Raw genomic sequence first — 23,720 nt, 5'->3', positions numbered from 1 at the left:
ATGATGGTGCTGCAGCCTCAGAGTGGGAATAGTAGGCCTATGACTTTATCACCAACAGGATTGCACCTAACTGAAATAGAATATAGGTTCAATAGCATTCCACCAGTTTTTACCAGTAATATTACAGTATACTTGTGATTAAATGGTAAACTAATACATTATAGTGGAACTTGCGCAATGACTCAAGAAGCAATTTTCTCCCAAGTCAATTCTCTTTCTTTTGCAGCAACAGCTGTGTTGCTTTTTTACAAAATATATATTCAAACTTGCGATATGTGTACATGAGCATTTCCAGTTCCAAAGGGGTAAAGTATGGCGAGTGATTTGTTTTGTGGTTGTTGCCATGGTGAATTGTAGTATCATGGCTCCATTCATGCTTCCTTTTTGTAGTGGTGGTGCACGCACTGTACTCTGAGTGAACCTACTCTGAGTTGATTAGACTAACTCAAATCAACTGTTCTGGATCCGAAAAACTCAGTGTTTCCCATCTCAGGGTAAATCAACTCAGAGTTCAGGGTTAGACAGAGATTGTTAAATCTCCTTCCTGAAACGGGCCCCTGAAGAGGTCAATGTGTCCAGTGTTTTGCAAGACAAGTACAGAACCAGAATGGATCCTGAGCCCCAGGTTGGGAACAACTAGGTCAGGGCTTTCTGGTTTGAATAAGATAATATGGCCTAGGGACATCCTGCATGATGTCATTTCACTACTGCTGCCCAGTAGTAATATGGGAGTATTCCGCCCTCAAGCCAACAAATTGTTTCTCTGTCGTATTACTCTGTCACCACATGAGCACATTACAAAGTACACAAAGCTCTTAAAAGACACATATTTGGAGATTGAGCTGGTGACCTTGCACTTGTTCTATAGGTGTCCAAAGGGGGAGAAACACATTGTTGAAAACCTTCAAGATCTGAATGTTTTTGTCTGCTCGTTTTAGCTTGTAGAAATAGCTAAAAATCAACAGACTGCCAAAGATTGTTTGTTATATTCACACAGTCCCATACTTTACCCAGCTGCTGGTGGGGGCAGCATGTTGACAACTGTGATTTTAACATGATAACTCATATTCCATTGAGCTCTGACATTCTTTTTTTCCTCTTTTTTTTTTTTTTTTTAGGCCAAAATATGGCAACCTAATTTGGTGACCTGCTCAGGGAAAGCAGGGTGGAGCCCAGAAGAGATTACATCCCTGTGCTATGTGGCCTAATTTTAACGAAAGTAAAAGCAAACATCTCCAGCTCTGGCTTTAAACATGTTTCAGTCTATTTTATTTAATCGGCATGAACTAGGATAAACAAATAATCTGTTTTCTGTGGGAAAAAAATGGGTGACTCACAATCTGAGAACATGTGTAATATCGCTTTAACAGTCAGGAAAAGAAATATTCAGCTATTGTGGATTTTCCCTTGAAGGCTGTTCTCTTCTCATCTTCACAAGTCCTCACACCCCCACATTCCTAGATAGCTTGATGTTTACAATCATGTCTCTGGGGTCAAAAGATGACGCAAATAGTGTGAAACTGAGGCTTATTGTACATTGTTAATTTATGTTTCTTAATAGTCTTTTGGTATGTTTTGTGGTTTATTGTCCTTCTAAAATATTTCTGTTAAACATGGAACTTCAATGTACTTGCTTGCAAACATGTAAAGTGGCTTTTAATGATTCCAAAAGCAGCAGGCGAGTGCTGTGTCTCACATGGCGATGGTGCATATAGAAAGAGTGATTATCTTCCCTCATTTCTGCAGCACCATAAACTATGAAGCCTGGCTGGAGACGCATCAAGGTCCCACCCAGACTTCTCAGATTTGTTTTTGTGTGCAGTATATCAGCAAATGCAATGATTTTTCTCTTGCGCCTCCATAAAATGCCACAATGACCAGCTGCAGCTTATACTGTAGGCTCTTGTCTGACATCAAATACAGCTGGATTATAAAGTGTTTTGTTGGATGATTTAGAGTTTACAGGCTCGTAAGAACTGGCAGCTGATCATATATTAAAGCTGGGTGTGACTGGATTAGACAAGCAAAGAGTGAGTGAAAGAGGAAATAATGGTTTGACTGTGTCGCTACAGAGGTTGTTGACATGGAGGAGTACAGTGGTTAATGAATAATGGATGCTTACTAAAGCAGCCCATTTCCTATTCATTCTTTTGGAGCGGCTACATAGGGAGTTGTGTGTGATCATCATGTCAACCCTTCAATATTTTCATTGTGTTCTTAGTAGTGCAGTTCGAAGGCACTGGAGTAACTCCAATAAACATTTTCACACAAGTACAATAGGCTCATTCAAAAGGATGGGTTATTTGATTTGATTGTTGTGTCAAATAAATACAATTTTACACGCCACCAGTTGTTTGCACTGCACAAAGTAGTCAGCATCACTTCTATCTTATTCATTCAAAGTCTTATCTGCGCCAAGGTTCCTTTTAACATCAGTATTCCTGAGGCTTGTAATAATTAAAAGTGTGCTGATTGCATCACAAAGGCTGGAAGTGAAAGAGACAAGCATTTATTTTCACTTTTTGTGTTGCATGAAAATTGAGTTTACTCTTTGGGAAGCTTCATATTGTCGAGTCCTTTTTTCACTGTAAATGTGCCTAAATGAGCACTGTTGGAAGCGACAGGGAGCCCACAGTCAGGGGTTAGCTCAGCTGACATGACCTCCATGCTGATAGGTATGTAAAGCTCAGGTGAGCAGCAGAAAGCACTAATGTATGGGATGAAAAATCAAAGCTGCTGTCCTGGGCGATATAAATGACCAAGGTTAAAGGCTGCCTTGATCATGCAGAATGTTGGAATAAAATGAGGGAATGGACCTTGAACATGCTTCATCTTATTGAATTCCTGTCAGGGTTTAAGGATGTAATTTCAGCTGCTGTGTGATGGTATTTCACATTTCGGGGGGGAAGAGGTGAGGATATGGTTTAGATAAAACAAAACACAAAGATCTGAGATGGACATAAAAAATATCTAATGTTTAGACAGTTAACCCACAATGATGCAAGCCTTTTCAACTTTTACATACAGTATTCAGCTTTCTCATGTTTATTTAGAAATTATGAACAGTGACAAACAATTATGCGTCCCAGGGCCAAACGACATAGAAGAAGAAAGACTGGAAGGAGGGAGACAAAACGACACATTCAGAAACAAACACATACACAGACCGACACAAGCCAAAGGACTAGAGTTGGGCGGGATCCAAATTTTGATACTGTCAAACCTCTTCCCTATTTTATTATACAGTATAACTGTGACTAATTAAATATTATGACGTAAGGCTCAGACGGCGTCACCAAATTTTTGGCTTGTGCCTACACCATTCAGAAACTGAATACCAAACACTAATACGGAAAACACCTCTCCAATCTCAATAGGTCGGAACCCAAAATGCTGCCAAACTGCAGAAGTCGTGTTCTTCTTCGATGCTCAGCCAAGTGTCCAGAGTCCCTCCTGCCGAGATCCAAATAAACTACATCCAAGAAGAACAGGGTCCATGCACGTATAGACACGTCATGAGGTGGTTTCCTATAGGTCTAGTCCAAAGAAAAACCTACGACAATGGTCCCATGAAAAACAGTGAAAACCGGACATTTTCATGAATTTATAACTCCCCCCCGGAGGCCCCGGACAGTACGTAAAAAGTGGACATGTCCGGGCAAAAGAGGACGTTTGGTCACCCTACACAATAAGTACACTTGTGTGGAATTTGTCTTGGTCATAGATGCATACATAAACAAATAAACATATTAAACGTTAATATAAACTAAACTTAGCTTTCAGTATTCAGCTAAAATACAACAAATTGCTTGTGGAATTTAAATCAATCGAAAGAAAATCATTTCCAACATTCTTGTATTGAACAAATTGAACATTGAATTCAATATTAAAGGTACCACTAAAAAAAGAACGACAGTTACATTTTAAAGTGCAGTTTTCTATTGATATTTTCTTTCAACTGACACAGTCTCTTTTGCGAGATGTTGCAGTCTTTGATATTGCGATCACAATAAAAAAATATATATATATATTGTGCAGCCCTACCAGAAATATTTCATTATTATACGATAGATGGAGAACCATTCTGCCAACGTTTCAGGGCCGTTAGGTGCGAATTGCTGTGGACCATGTACATTCAGCAATACAGTATTAAGAGCAAATTACGTTTAACTATGTAACGTTATCCAGCTGTTCCATCGAAACAAGGTCTGACATTTTTTTGCAGAGCCACCGTCGCTGCCTCAGGAGCATGGCGCCGCCAAAGGCGATTGGGAGTGGTATGTACGGTGTGACCTCACTCCAGCGCTTACTCCAGCGGAATGCGAGACTAACATCTTTACTTATGAAGACTTGTCTGTAATTGGCTGCCGTTACTGCTATTAATCCATTCATTTTAAAGAGGGCAGATTGTTATGGCTGCTGTAATGACACTTGGCGGGTTTTTTTTTAATAATATTGTTAAAAGCTGTTGTTCCACATGTCAACTCTCCAATTACATTCTCACATCTCATAACTGAAAAGTGCTTGGCATTTGATTAACGTCATTATGCTCTTTAAACAAGTTTGATGGTCATCCCGCCCTGATTATGTTGTCATCACGTAAGATATTTTCCATCAGACAATGAATCCTAGTCATCAATAATAATTTTGAGTACATAATAGGCCTGGTTCTCTTGGCGGGATTGGATTGATTCATCCATGTAAGAAAACACATGCCACAGCACGACTTTGTCACACTGACCTCCAGCTCTTGAGATATAATCTATAAGAGCTGTGAAACACTTTTACCGAGCAGCAGGCTGGTATGTCTGAAAAGAAACAAGTCATATCTCAACATGCATGCTTTCTTTCTTTGGTTAAACGTGTAAGCTTTTCATAAATTCCCCAAACTAAGCAATGCTCTATGTTGCTAATCATTGCAGCATTTGGTCATACAATATGTTGCCCCACTGGGAAAGCACACTGTTGACATTCACACTCCTCTAAAGACTGCCAAAGCCTTTTTTTTGTGCTCAGCCAGAGACAGATCCACACCATTCACTTACAACGAAGGGATATTTGTTCATCATAATTAGAGTCTGCTTTGATGCCGCCAGCAGAGATTCAACCATGAAGATTTAGTTGGTGTTTTTACAGAAGTGGAGCTACTATTTGGATGCCCCCACCGAAAAATGTGAAATTGCTGTGTAGTTTAGCATTCTTGTGTTTTTAGAGGGTTCATAACCAGCAGCCCATTTGCATTGTCCTTCCATTTTTCACCTCTTTGTCTTTTACTTTAGGATTTAATGCAATTGTGGTCGGGGGCATTACTGTAAATATTTGGTTTCACTCTGGTCAGCATGTAGCACTAAAACGCCCAGTTTCCCAGAGTATGAGTGGTCTTCAGACAATTTGTTTTGTCCGTCCAACAGTTTAAAACCCCAAATTATATTATATTATATTCGTACAGTTAAAACTGGGAATAACTTCACATTCTCACATTGGCAAAGCAAAACAAGCAAATATTAGTCATGTTTGCCTGAAAAATGACTTAAATGATTAATTGATTATTAAAATAGTTACAGGTTGTTTTTCTATAGTTTCATGCATTGACTAATCAAGTACTTGTTTCAGTTCTAGTTTAAGCCAATCCCCTAAATGGACATTAATGTATCCCTCTCAAATGGGGAAAGAAAAAAAAAATAATTCCAGAATTAAAAAGGAAGTGGTTGGGATATACTCTGGAGCTGTTAAAATGCTCTTACATTAATGCACCACAAGTCTTTGAAATATAGTGTTAGCTACACATGGTGATGATAATTGAGCAACATGCAGCCTAGGTCCTCCTATATCCACCCACTCACCCTCTGGGCCTCCTCGTTTCATGGTACGTTGTTCAGTGAGACAGTTGTTTTGTGGGATAAGGAACTGGGATCATAGGCAGACATGGACTAGTATTTTCTCTACTTCTCCTAGAGAACCAAGACATGGAGGCAAATAAGGTTAGAGATCAGGGTAATCATAATAATAATGTGTCCCAGGGCTGAATATCACAGTGTTTCTCATTGTAAGCCCACCCTAGTCAGTGGGTGGTTCTTCACACAAATGTCTATTTTACTGCTGGTGAACTCTGAATTGTTCAAACCCTTTTCCTCCCCCGTTTGTCTCTCTGTATCTGGAGCCTAAATAGAAGACAAATATACATTATGGGATATGTATTTTTAAAACTGGGAGTATGCATTCCCTTTGGGCTTCCTACATGTGCTGTGTCTGTGCACAATGACTAATTTGTTATCCTCCTAGAAATAACACAGGTGCTTTTAGAAAACAACCACGCTGGATGGCCCGACTTGTGTGTCCATGTTGTTTTTATGTTTTAATTAAGCACACCTCCTGCTCTGCTGTATTTGTGTTTAAAAAAAAAAATATATATTTAAAGTACATTTATTAAAATGTATTCACCTTCACCAGGCTATAGTATACCACTCTATCAGTTGATTGGCATTGCTGCACATTGAGGTTTCCTAAAATGTGTGTAAGGGATTATATGGAATTTTTATGTAATTAGTTCCACATTTCCTTGTTTCCTTTTGCAATTGCAATCTCTGGGCTGTACATTTTTAGGCGTTTTATCAAAACTGGTGGGCAGCGGAGTGTGACACATGAGACCCTCTGTTTGCTGCAGAGAAGGGCTCAACAAGGAGACAGGAAAAGATTTGATCATCAGATCTGTCCTCCCCAGAGAGGGAAAACGCCTTGCTCTCTGAAGACACTCCCTCATTTGCAGTCTTTTATGACTGCCTGGGATGAGCTATGTGCAGGCAGACAGTAAATGCTATAGCACTGCCGGCTTTGTTAGAAGCACAACATGCAGGGATTTTGGCCCCAAACAGGAACCTGTTTTGTATTGCAATGTTGATTGATTTGCTGTGTTGTATTTGATTTGAGAAAAACTTTGAGCCTGTTGTGTCCTAGGCAGCATTTGAAACCAATTCTGACACATCCAACACAGCTCTGAGCCATCGGTGATGCCTTTCCGACTTGGCTCAACTAAAACAGGAAATAAGTAAAACTCTCTGCTCTCCATTTATTACTGTACTATCACATCCAGCAGCTGGGCCCCAGCAGGGGACTAGTTAGCCGCTTAGTTAGCCAGAGAGATGCCTTCAGTCTCATGGTAAAAACTCATTAGTGCAAACGAGTTTGAGTCTATTTTCATTACATTCAGCTCGAGCTGCACGCTGCTTCTCATGCACCAGTGAGCTGTTGGTCCTTCAGAGCTGTGCACTGTTGTCCTGAAAACAGCCAGAACTCCCACAGCTCTGCATGATTGTTTTCATTTGTCTGCCGGTGGTAGCTTGATACTACCAGCTGCCACTATGGCTGCCATTTTCCACAAGCTCCAAAAATATGGAAAGGGTTGTTTTTTATAGCTTCCCCACCCATGTTGTTACTATCATATCAGTGTGAGTCTGATATAAAACCTACAGACTCCAGGCCACAGATTTCACCTCGCATTCCTGCGTCTTTAATTGGTTATTGTCGAAACACGTAAGGGGGGTTGGGTGTAAGCTGTGGAGGGGAAATGAAGAGAAAGAGGGGGCTGGCTGTATATTTCTTTTCAAACTACAACCACAAGCACAACTGGGAAAGACGAAACACAGGGAGCTGTGGTTGCCGTTGCCAAAATACATCCCTACCATGATGAAGAGGAATTTTTAACACATCCTTCATTTGCATGTGTTCAATTATGTTTCCTTCAGATCCTGCTGGGGTGATGGTAGCAAGGGCTGCTGCTTGGATCTCCTCTCTTAAAGCACACAGTGAGAGATGACATGGGCGTGCCAGCATTTGGGTTCTGAACTAATTATTTTGGATTTATCTTTTGAAACACATCTTCTATTTAAGTAATTCAAATGAATTAATGTTGGTGGTTTGATGAACCTGGAATATGAGTTAATGTCAACACTTGGGAAGTTGAGTAGACAGAATTGTACTTTGTACTGTTAATTCACAAAACCCATTGCGGAGTCACAGCTTATCATCTAATGATAAATCCACACTTTTTTGCTGTGTTATTTCTGCTCTTTTTTATCTTGCTGCCTCACAGAGTAGACATACCTGGAATTCTACAAAGTGAGCCAATGCATTACTGTTTGGTTTCTGGTTAATATTTAGCTTTGCATTTTATTGTGTGGGCCCTAATCACATAACTTTGTTGAAAGAATATTTTTAATCCATATAGCTGGTAATCTAATAACAACCTATTCTGTCTCGAACACACTGGCCGTCATTAGAGATTGATACTCGCTCACTGTCCAGCTGAATCTGCTGATTGGACTGTTTACTGTTAGACATCAGCAAAACAGTGTGCTTTGCATTGAAACAGCTGGGGTCCACTCTTTTGCTCTAAATTCAGATGCAGTTAATCAGATAAATGATTATTTATATTTCTAGCGCAGGACTTTTTGGTCATGATGAATCCGAGAGGCACAGCCTATTTCATATCATAGGGTTGTCACAGTATCTCTGAAGATCCTTGTCAAAATGGTTATCGTTAAAATCAATATCTGTCTACTTTGTGTCATAGATGTAGATAATTAAAAAAGGAGTTCAAATCGTTTTTTCCGGATCAGTAGGTGTGTTGATTAGCGGGAGCACACTCGGCATTTGACCTTTTGGACGCTCACTAGATTTGAAAGGATTTTTTGTCAACATCCTGAGAAGAAGTGCCGTAAAACTGTAAAATGAGACAGAATATGCAGAATATGTTAGAGCATTACAAATAATGCTCTAACATATTCTGTTACATACTTGGACAAGTAAAACAGTGGTTAGATTTATGCTTTCTTTGTTGTTTAAAGATTATTTTTTGGGCATTTTAAACCTTTATTTTAATAGGACAGATGGAGACATGAAAGGGGAGAGAGAGTGGGAATGACATTGAGCAAAGGAACGCAGGTCGGAATTGAACCCGCGTCCGCTGCGTTGAGAAGTGAACCTCTACATATGGGTGCACACTCTACCAGGTGAGCTACCCAGGCGCCTTTTGTCTTTTTTAAACTGCAGGCTACATTTCAGTTCTTTTGTTACAAGAGAAAAGGCTTTGTGGATGTTTTTGCAAATATCTCCATTAATGAGTTATTGGCTACCTACAGCCGAGTTACGGTTGCTGAGCTATGATTTGACGATGGGGTTTAGTTTAGCACGTAGTAGAGTCTTGTTTGATTCCTCATATTTATTTACAGTGCAGTCCATAGATCCAAAATTTAGTTTGCTCTAATGAAAAACCGGGATTTCACTCAATAAAGGGCATGATGATGATATACTCTGCTTTGAAATGGCGGTTAATGGGAGTGCCTGTAGCACTGCCCTTTGTAATGGTTTATGCCTCGTAACCAAAGATGCGTCTCACTAAGTTCATTAGAGCTAGCCGTATGAAGCACTATACTTAATTAAACCACTGAATTCAATAAGACACATTGCTTTAAAAAAAAATCCCTCTAAATTGATTCCCTTTATAAAGTCTTGGATTGAATTAGACTGAGGTGTCTTTACAGGAGATTTGTACATGAAGACTAACAGGCTGAGCTTGTTTACTCGCTTAAATCATCTGCAACAGTCATCACTGTAGCTTACAATGAAGAATGTATGGTCTGTATGAAACCATTTTGTGAGATCCCACTAATCCATGGTTCCATTTCAGTGAGCAGTTGTTCTGCTTTTTTGATAGGGTGATAGCATAGTGGCAGAAAAAAAGCTGGAGTGAATTCTTACAGCCTCTCTCTGAGCCACGTCAGCTGATTGGCAGCTACTCTGATGTCATTTGTTTTTGTGGTGCTAGGATAGGTCACGCTCTCTGTCTCTCTCCCTCTCTCTCTTAGTCTCTCTCCTCTCTGACGCCCCCTCGGTCTTCAGATTTTCCTGTCTTCACTTTTTGTTTACAGTTACTCCCACTGATCCTCTTTCTACTTAGTGTTTCACATGGTCTTTTTGCAGTTTCTTCCTTTAAAAAAACAATAACATATTTTTATTGTGAATGAAGGAAGGCTAAGGAAACCTAATATATTAGAAACATTTGTTTCTTTAATCTCATACCTGAAATAGTACTTATTCCTACTGCTCAGATTTCAGTTTGAAGCAATTGGAAAGGAACTTTGCTATGGTTTGTGTCAGAAGGAAACTGCACATTTTTTATTAAACTGATACAGTAAACAGTCATGCCATTTAGAAAAGTTATGAGCATGAAGCTTGTAAGTCTGTTTAACTGTAAAATCTTAGACTTTTTTGTTGGGGGCTTATAAATTATGCATCAAAAGCACAACAGCGCTCACAACGACCATAATGGATAGGGTGCCATAACAAGATAGGGCCTATATTAAGATGTCTAGACAGTTGGGTGCCATTTGTTTATCGCAGTAAAGTGCTACTCATCACTCTGATGTATCCTGCAAAGATATATTCTGTTAATATTGTTTATTTCTACAGGGCCATGTTATAACAATATATCAAACGTCGCATTTTAGAGACTATATTGCCATTTAACCCGTTTTTACAACGTCTAACTACACTATTGGGCTAGTTGGTGTTGGAGTTGTAATCTGACAAATCCAATCTGATTTGGGGGATTTCTGGGGGATCTTGGGCCTCTCAAGAGGCTGCCAGGCCTGCCGCTTGTCTAATCACTCCTGACCCTATTAGAAATGAGTCCTCCTTTTGTTACTGTGCGGTACTGTCAGTTCTGTGGGAACAAAAAGTGCCATTGTCTTTCATTGCTGCGGCTGGGATAGAAGTAATCTGTAGCTATAGAAATGCCCCAGGATTGCTATAATCCAGATTCAGTATTAATGACAGTCTAATCCGCACAATTGTGACCCTCTGGAGAGGCTGACATGGCATCTCTGTTGTTAGTCGCTTGTGTAATGTCACTGATTCTAAAAATGAAAGGGGCTGCTCACAGCTTATGCCATGAGGGATGCAATATCCTGTTCAGATTTTGTTTGCTGTGTACGCCAAGATGCTGCACTTGTCTGATACCAGCACAGACAATGCAGCGCTGTCATGTTGCTGGATTTGTCAGATATATCCACAGATTCACTTTGAATTTTATCAGCTTTCCTGATGGCAAATTGTTTTTTTTTGTGTATTTGTTTTTCTCCCATTCCTGAAAGTATTAATGCCTGAGACCAGTGTAGCTGACACATACAGTAATTGCATGCTTGTGTTGAGCATGCAAAACGACCATGGCAGCGTGTTTACTCACCCATGTGTGACATGCAGTGAGGGCAAATGACACGAAAATGGTGATCCTCTAATGGTTGGGCTCTTTTACTCTTTGTTCTATGCAAAGAGATTCAGAGGTAGACGAGTAGATGTGTCGGAAATCCATCACACAGCTGCTAGCTTGGCACAGTGATCAGTAACACCCCCCCCATTTCTCCACCAGAACCACCACCTGCACCTTCTTATCTCCTCTCCTCAGAGCTGTGCACGTGGGCCTTTTGTTTACAGCTCTTTCCAATGATCCAAACCAGTAATCACTGTGACTGGTAGCACACCTCTCTGACATGCCCCCCCCCCCCCCCCCCCCCCCCCCCCCCAACCTTTCCCTTTAGCTTACTTTGAAAATGCTGTGTCCACAGTCGTGTTTATAAGTCGATTTCATAAATATCTCATTCCACACCTAACCAACCTCTTCTTCTTTCTCCTTTTTTCCTCGGCAAACTCCAAAACTATTTGTCACAGCCAGCATCCGTTAAGGAATAGAACATACAATCAGGTTAAACCTCTGCTTTGCCCCTCTGACTTTCCATTGTAATTTATACTGTGTTTTAATACAGCAGAACCAATGGTATAGTTGTTCTCATTTTGCATTTGTTTTTGTGTCTCTTGTCAGAGTGACTGAATTAGCAGGAAGTACTGAGGCTCTTTTATTGGGACTTTTTAAATGGTTAAGACGCATAGAAATGTGTCTTCTTGCAGGCGTGCTGTATGCTTTAAGCAAACAGTATCTAGAAATAGGTGTGTTAATCACAGGTTTTATCACAATAAGATATTACATTGATTCTGTGAACAAAGACGTGTTTGTTGAAATCACAAGGCCTGCCGCAATTTTGATTCATATGAGCTGTTAAAACAATTAGTTACCTTTTATTTAAACTCACAAATAGCAAGTAAAATACGAAAACACATTTTTTTTAAATAAAAATTATTAATATAAAGTGGCAATTTCAAAATAAAGCTGCATCTTTAAAGATGATATTTATCAATAGATTCAATTTGTATCAATGCTATTGGATTGTTGATTATTGAATTGATGTATCAATCCAGAGCAACACTATCTAAAACCCAACTTGACACCGGAACTGGGAACTTTGTAACTTCTTTTAGTAACTTTCCAAAAAGACAATCAATCAAGCATGCTCTTTTCATGTAGGGGTCCAGGTGTGTGTAAGTGAGAGAGTATGCAAGATTTTAACTTCTCTCTCAATCTCACACAACTGCTTCTCACTTTTTTGTGAGTACAATTTGCACCCACAAAAAAGTCAGATTTTTTTAAAAAGCTTGTGTTGAGGTGTGAAAAGCTGCAGCTTAGTGTGGATGAAAGAGAAAAAAATGTCTTTAGCTGACTTTGTGTGAGCTTGGTCGACAGTAACATGGATAGTAAAAAGATAAAGGGATACAGAACATCAGTCGAGTTGCCCACAGTGATATTTACTGTAGCTCTAAGAAGAGCATTGATGTTTCGGATCAGTAGAAGCTAACGGCGAAATCGCATAGGGCATCAGTTTATATCATTGCAATGAACTGTGATTTGATAAATCTTGTGAAATGTCATTAAATGGCGATGTGTTTCACTGGATGTACAGTATTTGACAGTTCTGGATATGATTATTAAAACAGAGGACAGCTTTTCATTTCCCAAGACAAAGATGGGAAAACCAGTCTTACATGGTGTTTGGTTTGCAGCCTTCTCTATGATCTATTTGTTTCTAAAAGCCTGATACTGCAACAGAAATGAGAGAACACATTGAGCAATAAACTATAACTAGTGTACATCATCCTGATATATAAATCAATGCCCTGGAAATAAATCCCACCCATCAATGTTTCCTGAACTCATTTATCAGTTTCATGGTTGAAATTTATTACCACAATATCACAGCAAAGCCTTTTAAAATGTAACATTATCTTGAATCAGCAGTCTTGGGTTGTATGCGAAGAAAATCAATGGTGTCGCAGCTCGAGTGTGACTTGTCATCTATCAGTCCGTTGGCTGACTGGAGCAGATACTGTAGATGATGTGCTGAATTGCCAATTTCCTGTTACCTGTTAAAGATAGAGTACCACAGCAGGCCTCTCTCTCAGCTCTCCGAATCATGATTTCCCTCTGGGTCGCTGTAGAAATAGATTAAAGTTACACACCAGGGTATTTGCATCTATAATCTAAGCCCCTGGATAAAATGTGATCCAAGAAGTAATCCTGTTTTTGATATTTTCTCAAGTGTGGCACACACAGGACTGAATTCTCTCAGGCCTGTTTGTAAAATGCACAACGTGTCCGCGACAATAGATGTAATTCCTTCGTAACTTTTTAATTTTGAGGAATATTGGAATTGTGGTCAGTGCATCTGCCACCAGACCAGCAAATCTGATCCTTTTGCCCTCTAAGCTGCAGCCTGTAGCCTTCAGCATGTTTTTTGTTACATGTCAGCAGAGCATTTGCAGAGTATTTACATGACTACTTCCTGGAAGGAGGGTACGGTTGGGGGGTGCAAGGCCCCCTCTGTCTGATGACTAGATTACTGTATTTACAGCTCTGTCTGTAGATCAGCGGAAGTGAGTCCTTTTGAAGAGAAAGATACAAAGATGTTTGAGAACCCTATTTCAGACTGGTTTGGTGTCTGCTCCTGAGTGCAGTGGCTGTTACCTCGCAAATCATCCATATCCTGTTGATTTAAGTTCATAGGGCATTCTTCCAATGAGCTCCTACTTCCTGTCGCAGGCATACTTTCTTCAGGACAGTATGGGGGTGTCCAGTTGTTGTGAGAGCACTGGTTCTTGACTTTTGTGATTCGTTAACTTTAAGATTAATTCAAGTTATTACAGCAGCCTCATACTGTCTTAGTGTATAAGATATGTCCAAAAAAGAGGCTTTCTATATGTTCCTATATTAAAAATGGATCATATGACTACCTATGTCAGGGGTTCCTCATTGTGACAAACCCAACGAAAATTTTACCAACCGACTATGCAGTTCCCAACAGTTAAAAAAAAAAAAAGTTTTTTAGCCAAAACGTTCTGATGAACAAATTGGGTTTCTGGTACAGAACGGGTAGCCACACCTTCAGTCCAACATGGTGAGGGAACTAACAAAAGTTGGCTCTCCATATATTTTCATCTAACATTATGCTTGTGTGTTAAGACTACTAATCTTTCAATATTTCATTTTCAATATTTTTTACAGAATCATCAGTCATTTTAGCAAACTAATACTTGGCTTATGGGTTTTAGACACAACCGGAACAAATGTTCTAGGTCATAGCTCACAAATATGCAGTTTTTGTGTGCCATTTCCTTCCCTAATCTGGCTAATCCCCAATATGCCACACAATTGAGCTGGCGTTGAGCAAACGATGACATCTGTGTTAGTGTAGCCAGAGTTGTCACACTCGACAGGAAGACGGCGCACACAGCGCTGTTCCAAGTAGGGCTCCAACTTTTTTACTCTCCTGTTTCCTAGACCTATAGTCTTTCTTTCTTTTTATTGGAGGAGGGCTCTCTATCTCTGCCTTCTCTCTTAGTAGTTCTCACAGTCCGGCTAATTTTATACCTCCAGTGTTTGGCTGTAAACCACAGTTCACACAGGATATTATCTAAGCTGTCTCTCTTCCTGCTTGTGGACTGAAAGTCTTTGAAATAAACTTTATACAATCACAAAGATGTGAGGCAGAGAGAGAGAGAAAGAGAGAGAGAGAGAGCGGGGGAGAGAGAGAGAGTTCATCTGACCAGTAGCCGAAGATGTTAGATCTGCAGACAGAAGGGAGACAGTGGGGTTGTTTAGTGTTTTATTATTTATACAGCCTATGGCAAGAGTGTATCTTCCATAAAGCCAAGCTTAAAACAATTCTCACCCAGGTCTTCTTGTTGATATATGTGTTAATCAGCCAATAGACAGCCTGTCCTTTCTGTTGTAATGATCTCAAGTAGATAAATAAACCATTGACTGAAAGAGAGTATTGTTTCATACTACTTCACAGCTAGATTCGTGTTTGATCACTCTGTCAAAAAAGTGGAGGCGTTCATGGCTTTCTCACCAATGTGTGAAACATCTCAGTTCCAAGACAAGGTTGTGCAGACAGACAAGACATGTAGCCTTGAGCAGAAAGATACACACCGAAAGCTTGAGAAATGCATAGGGTGTTTTTTTTTCTCATTTGTGTGGGTGTGTATGTCTCTTACATGCCCATTACTGTCTCTGTCTCTGGGTGTGTATTAGAGAATGGTTTGTAGCTGCCAACATGTATGTGTGGATAATGTATTCGTTACTACCCCCTTGTCCTGGAATACCACTATTTGTCTGTCATGAATATTTACCAGGTCAAGTTCATGGAGTTCAAGTGTTGCAGGGAATCTTGAGCTGGGGAGTTGTTTAATCCTAACCCCGTTCTGTCTGAGCTGCTCCCAGGTGCCGTGGAGAATAAACTTAGGGAGAGGATGGGAGAGCAGGATGGGAAGACAGACACCACCACTGAAGGGATGCATATCGGATTGTGGGATGGAAGGCTCAATAATTTATGTTTTTACATGCTGCAGTCATAACGAACTAAAGATTTTTCGAGGCCTCTGGCCAGTTGTAAGTCATTTCTGGGTCCAGGATTGACAGCGGTCCAGACGTGTCCTCTTTTGTTTTCATTGTTTAACCGAAATAGCATATAACTGAATGCAAGCTCATAGGGCAGGTGTGTAGGAGGATGGAATGTAATGTAAAAGTGGTGGGCGCCCACACAATGTCAGCACATAATGTGTTGCTAACTTTCATAGACTGTCATTCAACACACAATACAATAAACAGCATCTTTATGGGGGGTAACCCTGGATGTTATCAATCATATGCAGATATAAGTCAGAATACATTGAGCTACCATTTTTATATATATTCTATAAATGATATATTTTCAAATATCAGTACGCTAAAATGTTTATAATGACAATGCTAGCAGCATGCTGATATTTAGTGGGTATAATGTTTGCCATGTTTGCCATCTTAGTTTAGCATGTAAGCATGCAAACATTGGTAATTAGCACCAATTCTCCAAAGGGAATGTTATTAGATTTGCAGGTATTTGGTATAGATTTTACATTAAGCCTTTGCTTAATGGAAAAAAATAGTTTATGGCATTTGGATATTTCCTACATTTTTATAGGCATATTTCATCACTCTATTAGTTATTGATCTGAGAGAGCGACAGGTGAGTATTAAATCAGAGTTCTTAATTATCTACCCACTAAATGAAGAACACTATTGATGTAGTCTGTCATATACACAGTCTGTCGGCAACTGATCTAGTCCTGCCTGGGCCCTTCAGGACATTTCTAGATATTTGATTATAACCGCAATTGCCAAGTTTAGAAGAGCTGCTATATATGATATGATATTATCACATTCACATCCTGCTTGCTTTGGCGAAGGGCCTCTCAGTGGTGCTCAACAAACCTGAAAGCCAAGATACACCGGTGAGACGGACAGGCAAGGGAGTCTAGGCTAACAGAATCCCTCTCCTTATTGTCTGTCTGTCCTCTCGCTCTGGACCATTTTTCTCACAATGTGTGGACAGCTCATTGAGGACACGGCTGTATTTACATCTGATCATAGAGGCAAAACGTCCCTGTGCTTGCATTTCTCTCCTGCGGTGCCATTCATTATAATTTCCTACTGCTGCAGTTTTCATCTCAGGGCTGATTTTGTCCCTTTTTTTAGGTTGCCTGTAAACACCATAAATCACAGAGAGCTCTCACTTCTACATCTCTCTAACACTGACGTGGTAAAGCAGGTGATGGACTGCTGCTGATCTATTCTAATTAAAGCCATATCATTAAAAACTGAACACCTTATTACTACATATTATATAGCTTATTATTTTACATTACGCCAAGGCATGATCTCATATTTTATATTGCCTGAAAAAGAATCTCTCTATATTAGTGGTTCCCGTCCTTTAAAAAAATAGAAAAATCTTGTTAACCCTTAAAACAGAGCCTAATTAAGTGCAGATTGCATTGTAAATATCCCCACTCTGATTTATTTGAATAATTAGAGGCCCAAGAAGATGAAATTATCCAGTTATTTATAACAAAAAAAGCAAATTTTATGTTGGATAAATACATTTTGTCTGTTCTGTTAATCATGTCGTGACATGAGATTTGTCTTGGGACCCATTTATGGAGGACTCATCTGTTTATTGTGATTTTTGGAAGTGACAAACAGTGGCAGGTCAGAGAGGACTTGTGTAAACAGTGTTGTGCTGGACTGATGCTGTGGCCTGATTGCGACTCAGATGGCTCCTCAGTGGGTGAAGTCTTTTTGTTTGGCTGTGTGTGTGGCAACGGTTGCCCTCAAAGCTTATCTCTAAAAATGGATTTGTGTTGGTGCACTTGGAGATCTCGGTGTGATGCACTAATCTGATTGACCACAAGTGTGTGTGTGTGTGTGTGTGTGTGTGTGTGAGAGATAATTTATCACCTTAATTCTATGTATTTTCAGCTGAGCTTAGGGTCTCGTCAGGGGAATATAGATGTATAGAAAAAGCATTGCTTCTATACTCACACATATACCTCACAGAGAGCTGATACTGCGCCATAGATGATTAGTCATTTCTGTGTGTGTGTGTGTGTGTGTGTGTGTGTGTGTGTGTGTGTGTGTGTGTGTTTTGTTGCTGTAAAAACTCTTTTGTGTTTGTTCATTTTGGATGCGAAGCAAATGTTCACCTCATGTTCTTAATGCTAATTTGAATGCATCAGTGTTCTTGCGTTGTTTGTTTACTAGCAGCTAATGCTCTGCCTACAGATATTAGCAGCTGTTATGGACCTAATCTCAAATCTAAAGAAATTCGAAGAACTTTTTGTCTTGCCTCGTGGAGTCCTACAACTTTAAGATCAGCACAAATGAGTTTAGCAGTATAGCTGAGCACATGTTGGCAGCCATTTGTCATTTCAAATCCAAATGTAGTATGAATCTTGTATGAGTAACGGCCGTATTAATCTAGTGTATATCACATGCACTGTGTGATCAGTGTATGACTGGGAGGAAGTGATACACTGATAGCTGTAGACCGTCACCAAGTGCTGCCTTGTTCACCACACACTGTAAGTGACGGGGCTCCTGCTTCCCCTCACATGAACTCTGAAATTAACAAGATGGTGATTGTTTTTTTTGTTGCTTAAAAAAAATGTTTATAATAAAGATATCAAAGTATGTGAGAAAGGGTGGTGTTTTTGTTTAAATTAGTCAGTTTACCTTTAGTGCACAACCTGGGGAAGCTCGGTTGATGGGTAAAAACCTGTTAATACCAATTAAATCTTTGTGACTCTAGGCTATCTTTACTTATCTTTTTTTCAAGTGTCTGGGTGGGACTGTTGCTGCAGCAGCACTGGCAAGTCCATGCTGTGAGAGAGCACGAATGGTGATGGTAGCTTGTATCACACACAGAAGGGACATAACTAGAATTATTACGTACAAATTGTATTCTGCATTCAGCAGCTGTTATGTGTTGCTGTGTTTTTCCTAGAGCCTTATGCTCTGTATCTGATTGCATTACAGGAAGGTTCTTCTATTATTCAACAGTTTGCTTGATCTGATTCCACACTGTCAGTATTATTTATTTATGAACTTTGAGATGATATGTGACTTGACATACTCCCTTATAGTGCTTTCCTAGAAACTTAGGTGAAAGTGGAAAACTACACAATGCAGAATGAACGTTATGATCTTTTTTTTCTGTATTCCACTCTATCCGCCTTCTGAGCACTGACTCTTTAGCTCGTTCCATTATTTGGCTGTCATGGAAATCCTCAAGCATGACAACTCATTTTCCAGGATGTCATAGAGCAAATGTTGACTGCCTGTTTTCATTGAGCTCCAGACGGAAAAGCGGGGTAGATGGGTTGGGCTGGAGGAGAGGTGTCATTACAGCCTAGAAAAAGAGGGAGAGAGAGGACCCCCCGAACACCTCCCTTTAGCTCGACTAGACAAGAAGGTCACCATAGCAACCACTCGGCATGCTCCCCGCCGTTGGCAGGTGCAAACCTCGTATATCTCCAATATGTCAAAGTAGCAAGAGCAGAAGAAACATTTGTAAGCATTAAGTTTTGAGTTTCCAGTTTTGGGAATGGTTTGACATTTTCAAGACGTAACATTTTCTGATGTAAATCAGCCCGTTTAAGTTTTACCCAGTTTAAGATTAAACTGGATTTACAAGGTTTCCACATGTAAATGCGGCCAGATTTTCTGGCTGTTCAGCATTCCCAGGTAGATAAATCGTGCTCCTTGTCCCCTTTTTTTCTCAAACCCCCCTTCTCCCTCCAAACCCTCCTTTCAGGCCTCCCGTGGGTAATAGCAAGGATTATATATTAGATGGCACCTACCTTCAATCTCTACTACAGTTTATGCAAAGTATGCACCAGCATTTTCTCATAGAAAAAGTAAGTAAAAAAGTTCAACAAAAATGGACATGTCTAACCCTCTACCCTTTGCCGTCAGTAGATTTAGAAATCAAGGGAAATTTTTTGGATTTCAAATGAGGTTCTCCTGGATACAAAGTGTTGTGCACAAAGTGGAGTCAGCTAGATTTGGAAGACTAATTTGCATTCGAGGCACTCTTTGAAATGATACCCCCAAAAATGAAGTAATTTAACTCTCCTGACTATTTAAAATGTCATTTCTTCACGATAGTTACATTTTGTGCCCATCTGCATATCACCCCTGGGCACCTTCTTAGACGTAGTGCATTCTTCACCATTCCTTTGCTGATTTGCCAATTTCCTCAAAGCCTGATTTTTATCATTATGCGTGAATGGTAGCCTAAAGAGTGCTGTTTCATAATGCTATCGGGTCTCCTTTTTACTTCACAGCCTTTTGCTTTGAGGAAGCTGTACTTTTAACTGCACTCTTGTCTTCTTGCTACATATTGTTTCTGCTCAAGACAGGAACTGTCTCTCACCTTCCCCCTCCTCCAGCTTTTCCTCCTCATCTGCAACTCTGTCTTTTCTGTGTTGTTAATTGTCTAACATGCTCTCTGTTCTCTTGCTTTCTGTTGAAATAAAGGTGGTGAGCAGTGTCACTTTAAGGCTAGCAGTGCCATGCTGGCTGCTGCTCGGTGATCCCCTGGAAGTGAAGCGCTGAGACCCGTAACTCACCTCCGCCTGGATTCAAGGATTTTCTCTCATCACTGGGCTGTGTGAGCGGACCTCACTCCCAGCTTCTGTCCAACCTCTCGCTGCAGAAGACGACGACGACAATGTGACTATTGGACTCTGTCAGAACCATGTGAGCTGCTATTATGGATCTGAGAATCAGCATACATTGAATCAGCACTCATCCAGGTAATTTAGAACACTGTGGCCTGCATATACAACACACATGCATTTAACTGCCGACATGAGCTTCTTAGGTCACACTTGAGTTTAGTCTTTGGGAACTCCCTTTAAATGGACGGGAAATTTTTTTGTACATCGTTATATTTTTGGCCACTCAGTCACTTCCTCTATCTGGAAATTCGTGCCTTGTTATGTGTCAGCTGATAACAAAGGACCAAGAAACAGGAAGTTGGACAGTAGTGAGAAAAGAGGACTGCAGAGTATAGTGTACAGTAATAAAACCATCATTAACTTGACCGTGCATGCTGCAGCTTATTCAAATCAGTGATAATGTTTGCGATATAAAATGGTATAGTTTGTATTTATCCTTTGTAAAGTATATCTGATTAGGTGTCTGTGAAATGGAGCTGCTTTTGACTTTGTATTAAAATTTGAAAACTGACATTGTCTATTTGTTGGTTAAATGCATTGTCTCGCTCTCCAAAAAAAGGCTTTTTATCAGTTTTCACTTTGAACCTCAACTTGAGTGCCTGCGTTTGTTGACATCATTAAAGCATATTCTTCGAAGGTTTAAAAGCATATTGTGACATTTAAGTGGCCAGTATCATAAGGGCCTTTTTTTCCCCCTCAGGTCTTAAACTTAGTTTAAGACCGACACGGTTGTTAGTTCCCTGTCCAGCGCCCATGTCCTTTAAAAGCATGACCAGTTTTTAAAGCAATTGCACTTGCACCCATCTGTGCATCCATGGGCGTGCTGGTCTTACAGGGAGGTGTGTCCATGTGTATTATTGGCGTATTGCTATCTTGAGGAAGCGGAAAGTGATTGCGCCATAGACCAACAAAAAACAGTCAGTAACGCAGCATTTTAACGCCTGATTCACCTCGTGGAGTTTTGTTGGCATAGTGCTCGTGCCATACATGATCTGCTTGCACACTTTCACTTCACGCACAAGCAGATTAGTTTCTACTCTGAAAATCTCTCCTTCCTGCTTAGCAAATCCGCCATCATAACAGCAATGTGCCAAGGTAGAAACACGCCCGGCTTTAAAAGAGAGTGGAAGATGACACTCTGGTTTACTGCATGTTATGCCCAAAACACACGTAGGAATTAATGAAGACACTAAGTACAACCATTTTGAACCATGAGCCTGGTGCACGGGCCCTTTTTCTCCTTTTTAGAGATGGTTCTTTCTCACTTTGTGTTCTCAGCCATCAACCAACATCACTGGGACTTTCCAAATTGGATAGTCTGCCTTTTTCAAATTACTCATACTCATACACACATGGTCTCTATATTTAACTACAAATTCACTTTCCCGTTATTAAAGCCCAGGCTTTGTGGCTAATTGGAGATTTTATAACTGGGAAAGCCTTTCAACACCCATGCTTTTGACTTTTCTTGTATTTAACAATGCCCTTTATTGTTGTGCAAATTAATAATTTTGGTCCTTACCAAGCTGTTTAATGACGTTGTGGAGGTGTTTGACCATGAAAAATAAAAATATAGCCGCAAGCGGTGGTTCGGGGTTCAATCCTTTTCTCCGCCAACAGATGGATGTAAATAGATTGTATATAAATATCACTTTTCTAGTCTTAACAACTAAAAGCTCTTTTACATAGTACACGCACCATTCACACACATTCATACACTTCGACATGGGACTGCAGGGCCCGGGATTGAACTACCAACCTTCCGAATGTTAAGCGATCGCTGTACCTGAGCCACACCACCTGGCACGGGTGACCGATTAGGTCCATCATTTCCAGTCATTGGGCCAAGTTCTGTGATTCTGGCTTACTCCAACTCACGGCAATTTGAGCCACGGCAGAAAACAACAAATAATAATAAAACAGAGCAAAAGCAATAGGGTCCTTCCCCTTCGGGGTTTGAACCCTAATAAATGAGCATATAGTAGATGGAGGAATGGAAAACAAAGGCCGACGTCTAAGAGGGAAGGAAAGAGAGAGGAGACGAGACTGTTAAAATATGTGGCTAAGTCATTGTCTGACCACATGTGTCTGCATGTGTACGTATCTTATCCAGGGTTTTTGTCAGGAGTGTGTGGCAGACTCGCTCCCATTTCCGCTCTGGAGCAGAGCAGTACAGGAAGGCTGGCTGGTTGGCTGCCTGCACAGGAAAGGAAATGGTCTCTATCTAACAGCAGATGGAGGACAGCATGTGCTTACGCTGCAGAAACAAACACGCATACACGCGCGCGCATGAATGCAGTCTTACACACATAAGGAACGTGCAACTGCAGTAGCTTTTTGTAGCTTTTATCAAGAGTGTGACCCAGATCGCACATCGCAATTGTCAGGAAAATAGGACATTCATTCGTCAAATGCACTTTTGAAATGTTTTCATAATGGCAAAGGTATTTTCTTTTTGCTGGAAGGTTATTTTGCTCTCTAAACATTTTCTCCTTCTTAAAGCCCCCCCCCCCTAATCGTATTTATAGTTTACATACTGCAGTGCAGTCCCCTGTAGCTCTTCAACCTTCAAATTTCCTTTCACCTCAGGAACACAGTGCTGGGTCAGAACGTATCTGCCCACGGGCTTTTGCTTTCACTAGCATTGGAGTGTCGGCAGGGATTTGATCACCATACTGAAAAAGTTCAGATTATATAAGGTATTAAAATGACTTTCAAATACTGTCTAACCTTTTTTGCAGTAAAACCAATCTGTCAGTTCCTTTGGGGAAAAAACAGTCAAATATTTCCATTTAGCTCTTCAGTTTAGTTTCTTTCTTGTCGCATAGTTATCAGCAGAGCTGAGATTTTGACCCGTGTGTTGTCTCTGTGGCCTGCAGGTCAAACACATTTGTCTGCTGTTGAGATTTAGTGATACCCAAATGTGTCATCACCTCCTCCTTTTCCTCTTGCCTCCTGCCTGGTGTGTATGCCCATGATTTCTGATGGCCTGTCATGTCTCCATGCCTCTCTCAGGAGTTGTTAGTGGCTCGCCAGGACTCTCCTTGCATGTCGGCCCGTCTCACAGAGCTTTTGTCAGCACTGCGTGAGGACTGGATGTTGTACTTCCTTTTTCCAAGAGTGCAGCGAGTTCTCCAAGAGGCCTTCGATGTAGAATAGTCATTTGGTGTGTGTGTGTGTGTGTGTGTGTGTGTGTGTGTGTGTGTGTGTGTGTG

General features: G+C 40.4%; 1 protein-coding gene across 2 annotated transcripts in view; it reads left to right on the top strand.

Annotated features, from left to right (window-relative positions):
• The window catches only part of ptprea (protein tyrosine phosphatase receptor type Ea), a 52,458-nt gene that overhangs the window by 4,743 nt on the left and 23,995 nt on the right, over positions 1 to 23,720 (top strand). The window contains exon 2 of one of the 2 annotated variants that reach the window (XM_032502183.1): positions 20,303 to 20,580. The gene's annotated coding sequence lies outside the window, so the exon portion shown is untranslated. Of the gene's footprint in view, positions 1 to 20,275; positions 20,581 to 23,720 lie in introns of those variants that run through there. The other variant, XM_032502185.1, reaches the window with a different exon arrangement.

This window comes from Etheostoma spectabile, chromosome 21, assembly GCF_008692095.1.
Source record: "Etheostoma spectabile isolate EspeVRDwgs_2016 chromosome 21, UIUC_Espe_1.0, whole genome shotgun sequence".
Classification (NCBI taxonomy): Eukaryota; Metazoa; Chordata; class Actinopteri; order Perciformes; family Percidae; genus Etheostoma; species Etheostoma spectabile.
Note: the sequence above shows the minus strand (reverse complement) of the source record. Positions and strands in the feature narration are given on the sequence as shown.